The sequence below is a fragment of the Hakea prostrata genome, chromosome 3 (assembly GCF_041222555.1).
Source record: "Hakea prostrata isolate BN-2017 chromosome 3, UWA_Hpros_2, whole genome shotgun sequence".
NCBI classification, from domain to species: domain Eukaryota; kingdom Viridiplantae; phylum Streptophyta; class Magnoliopsida; order Proteales; family Proteaceae; genus Hakea; species Hakea prostrata.
Window position 1 is genome coordinate 29470905 of NC_142602.1, and position 4934 is coordinate 29475838.

General features: G+C 37.8%; 1 pseudogene; it reads right to left on the bottom strand.

Annotated features, from left to right (window-relative positions):
• Window positions 1-1453: 1453 nt before the first annotated feature.
• On the bottom strand, window positions 1454-2137 carry LOC149022024 (agamous-like MADS-box protein AGL62 pseudogene; annotated as a pseudogene).
• Window positions 2138-4934: the final 2797 nt, after the last annotated feature.

Sequence of the window (4934 nt, forward strand, 5' to 3'; positions counted from 1 at the left end):
TTGAATGTCAAAACAAAAGAATGAGAGCCTTTGAGAGGTAGAGTCCAATAATGATGCAATAAGTCAAGGTAGGAATGCTCTTGCAGCCAAAACATCTCAAATCCGAATGGTCTAAATTTCTTACTAGGAGCTTTATCAAGATGTAGAAGTAGTGCCTTGTGATCAGAATGAGAAACCAATAAATGTTGAACATGAGCCTCCTGAAACATCTCTAGCCAGTCCATGTTACATATGACTCGATCAAGGCACCCCTCAATGCGATGAGAAACTTGTTGCTTATTTGACCACGTAAATTTGGACCCTATGAAAGGAATAGTAATCAAACCATATTCATTTGTAAATCCCTGGAACGGGGCCAAAGATATGCTGGTTAAAGGCCGCCCCCTTGCCGATCAGATAATTCAAGATAAGCATTCCAATCTCCACCTATAACCCATGGCTTATCAATAAAAGAAGCCAAATTTGAAAGAGTTTGCCATTGATATTGTTGAATGGAAGGAATAGAGCTCATATAAATGCAAGTGAAATACCACAATTTGCCAGAATCCGAAATAAGGAGATGAACACACCACGAAGAAAACCACACCACATCCACATTAACAGAGTCAAGCCAATAAAATACAAGACCTCAAGCTTTGCCCACTAGAGGAGACGACACACATTTAGAAAACCCTAGTTTTTTACAGAACACACCAACATCAACTTTGACCGACTTAACTTCAGACAGAAAGACAAAAGAGGGCCGGAATTTTGAGATAAGAACCTTTATTTCCTTCTGGATAGAGGCCCGACCCAGCCCTCTACAGTTGAGCATTACACCATTCATTTTCCTGCCGATGACCCATTGAGGTTGGTCATCAATACCTCCGAACACTTCAAATTTGTACCATATTTGATCCACTTTCATTTTCTTATTTTTTTTCTCCCATCAATTCCGACATCCCATTTCTGGGCATCTCCTGCAGAAGCAACTTTCGCTTACAAGGAAGCAATTCAAAAGTTGATGTCGTTTTACCTTTCTCCTGAACAGATGAAGAGAAGTGAGTTGCCACCAAATTATGAAGGTCCAACTCTGAGAAACCCATCTTGCCGATCCCTAGACCCTCTATAGGAATAGAAGGAGGCGCTGGAGGAGATGAATAAGACAACGTTTTCAAGAGCCGATATAGATGAGCCCTCCTGAGTTCAAGTGGATAAAAGCCACAAAACTATCTCAACAATTACACCCAAGTTTGTGGGGAGGCTATTTCCATGTCTCTTTCGATATTCATCTTGTTTCCATTTCTCAACTTTATATAATTTAAAAGACCAAACTGAAAACGAAAAAAAAAATTCATGCAATATTATTCATATGAACATATAAGAACCGGAACCATATAGACTCAATTATAAAACGACAAGAAACAAACACACAAGGAAATTAATAGTGAACAAGAGTAGTTCAAAAAAGACATTATCTAAGACTAAAACCAAAATCATATCGATCAGATAGGATTGAAGAAGCATGATTTGGATTTAGAGAAGCTCTTGAAGCTGCATATTGACGATCTACCATCCCCATTGAATTGATAGACAGGAAAGGGGAGGTGATAGCAGATTTAGCCACAAGCTCTTCAACTCTTTTGGTCATGTTCTTCTGAAGTTCCTCCATATAAATCTTCAACTGATGAAGCTCAAGCAATCCCATATTTTCGACGGGTCCAAGCCACCATGCTTCGGTTTCCCTAGCTTCTTTGTCCAACTGGTTTAATGCCGCAGCTCTCTTCCTTTCTATTTCCAACAAGTAGTGCACTTCTGTGTACTTTCTGTTAAGCTCACGAAGACTAGCTCCACGGTGAGCTTCCACAAGAGGCAATTCAACAGTTTCATGAGTTTCCCGTCGTGGATTAATAATGTTTTCATTGTTCTGCAGGAACTTTGCAATTGTAGATTCCACAGATGGGTGGCCAAAAGAGAACACCTTCCCTCCAGGAGAGAAAACAAGGACGACTATCTCGGCACCACAGAGAGTAGAAAGCTCGCTCGCTTTCTTGAATAGTCCTGATCTGCGTTTAGAGAATGTCACCTGTCGAGAAGCCTCACAGTTGATCCTTCTGATCTCAATCTTTTGCCGACCCTTGCTTTGTTTCTTTGTCATTTCTTTGAAAGAGAAACACTAGATAGATAGATAGATAGAAAGAAAGAGAAATTGTTCTTCTTTGATCTCAGATTCAAGCTAAAGATGGTGGGTGGATTTATAGGCCTTCTTTCCTTCAATATCATTTAATATCTCAAATATGTCTAAATATACTCAAATTTCGTTTGCCTTCATATCATTTAATTTCAATCTTTCAAGTATAAGCCAATATATAGGGAAGTTAAAGATTAAAAAATATTTGAAGAAATAAATTTCTTGGTTGGCTATCTTGTTCTCCAGTTACTTGAAATTTTCCATTACAAAGCTGATATTTATTTCCTTATTTTAGGGAGAATCTGAGGTTAGCCTTAATTTCACACAATCCAGCTAATCGTATTGATTAGCCTTCTAGTTATATGGAATAGAATTTGCTGGCTCGGATTTATTTCCTTAATAAATGTTGGCTTTTAGGGTAAAAATAATTGGTACTAGAAAATTAATGTCATAAATGATTAATAGAAAATTAATGTCATAAATGATTAATTAATATTGATTAATTACCAAGAGATTTTCTCTGTTAGATAGTTGGAAAAAATGTTGAGGCTTGAAAATTGCATGTATGTGGAGGTTCTTCCCCCAAAAAAAGAGCACAACAACCTAACTACGGATGGTCGATCTATTCTATTTCTAGATCCGCTAATATGGTAGCGGATAATCTAGCTAGAAATGCCCCAACTTTGGCAAGTAAGACAATATGGTCTATATTCGATTGCTAGCTTCTTGATGTATGTAATCAAGATCTCGTGCATCTACATATGAAGATGGGCTGCCAGTATTGATTCGGTTTGAGCCAGCAAGCTAAAGCACTACAGCTGCAACAGGATGAGATTTGACCAAGTTTTTCAAAATCCTAACCCTAATCTTACAAGGTTGAGCCAGGCTGAGCCAATTAAGTCGACCCTAGTGACCTAGTCAAACATTCAACCTAATTAGGGTCACCCTAGCCTAGCTTAACTTGACCCTCAAGGTCAAAAATTTGAACTCAAACAAGGTGGACCAAAACATATTGGGGTCATCAGATCAAACTTGCACCCACTACAAAGCGCAATAGTTAATTTACAATGTTGCAACCAGTTTGGAATACTAAAACAGTTTCTTTGCAAAATGTTTGTGAGGTTGCGAACACATTTTTTTGTAAATTTTGGACGTACCAATTTTACCAAAAAAAAAAGAGAGGCTAATATAAGTCCACAATGCTAGCTTTCACGAAACTAAGTATTACTATTTTTAGGCAAAATTATTGAGGATATATCCTTCTTAATAAGCTTAGCAAGGCGTACACCAAGATTCAACTCCAACAAAGTAAATTTCTTGAGTCTTAAGAACTATTGGAAGGAACATAAGTTTTTTGACTTCTAGTTTTGGATTGGTCATCAAGGGTATCTTTGAAATCGACAAAGTATCTGTACTGGTCTTACCATGTATAACATCCCTGTTGTAATGCCAAGAACAGAACTTGATGTACATGATTGACATATACAGGATAATTACAAAAGGATACTGTGATATCAAACAAGAAACTTCTAAAAACAAGGGGACCAAGGGTAGCAGCCAAGAGATGGTTGGGATTGTTAACCAAAGGAACCAGCGTGGGACACAAGAGAAGAGATTTCAGATTTGCAGGTTCGCGGTTGTAGCAGTGCGAAGCCCTTCATGGTATCCACTGAGCAAAACATAGCTGTCCTGAAACTAGCTGTCCAATCCTGGTAATGCAGCAGCTTCCAGTATACATAATACAAAAAATCCACCAACCTTCAGGCTCTGCAGGGGAATAATACCTGCAATAACAGTGCAGTTTTCGTAATTAAATTCCAATTTGGAGAAGAGGGAGGGTGCAGGTCTTGACTACAACAAGTATATGCAGTGATTAGGATTGGGTTTGTCATTTGAAAAGATTTTCTTATTACCAAGTTTCAAATATAATAGCAAGGTATCATTAAAACCAAGAAGATCCAAGAGAGTAATCTATTATCCCAGCCATGGTTGACACAAAATCTGGAAATAGAAATGCAGAAATGAGGCAAAACTAATATATAAAGGACAAAGTCCTAATGAACCTGCAGCACAGATGTGTGTAGATGTTATGATACTGGTTAAGGGTGGGGCCCTCATATAGGGTTTATTACAAGAAAGTGTGGGTTAGAATGTTTTAATGGAAAATAGACCAGGGTTAGTAAAGGTTTGTATGGTCATTATAGTAAGAGTCTTAGTATGTAAATGGATTAGGGTATGTCATGAGAGGGGAATGAAGAATGATATTTCCAATTCTAACTCTCTCTCACATCTGTGTTCGTCTTCTTCCCCAACCCCCTGTTCCTTCTAAGCTGCTGCTCTCTCCCTCTTAATTTCTTCTTTTCTCTAAGCACAAGATACAGGTTGGTATCAGTAGACTAGGAACAACACAGAACACATGCCATAAAGATTCCTCAATGTGCTTACAAAAATGCAGGTGGTGTCAGTATTAGTCCGATAATTAAGCAATGTGCAATTACCTTGAACACCAGAATGGATTGAAAAAAAAAAAAAAAGCTATATAAATCTAGAGTTTTAGTGTAGTATGGGTGAAAAAATAAATCCACTTGATTTTCGACTAGGTACAATCCAAAAATATCATTCTCTTGGGTTTGCGCAACCAAAAGGTTATTCCAAGAGTCTTCAGGAAGATAAAAACATTTGGGATTGTATCAAAATTTATGTAAAAAATGTAAGAAAAATGGAACAAGAGATCACAGTATGGAAGTAGGAACGTCTAGGCGCG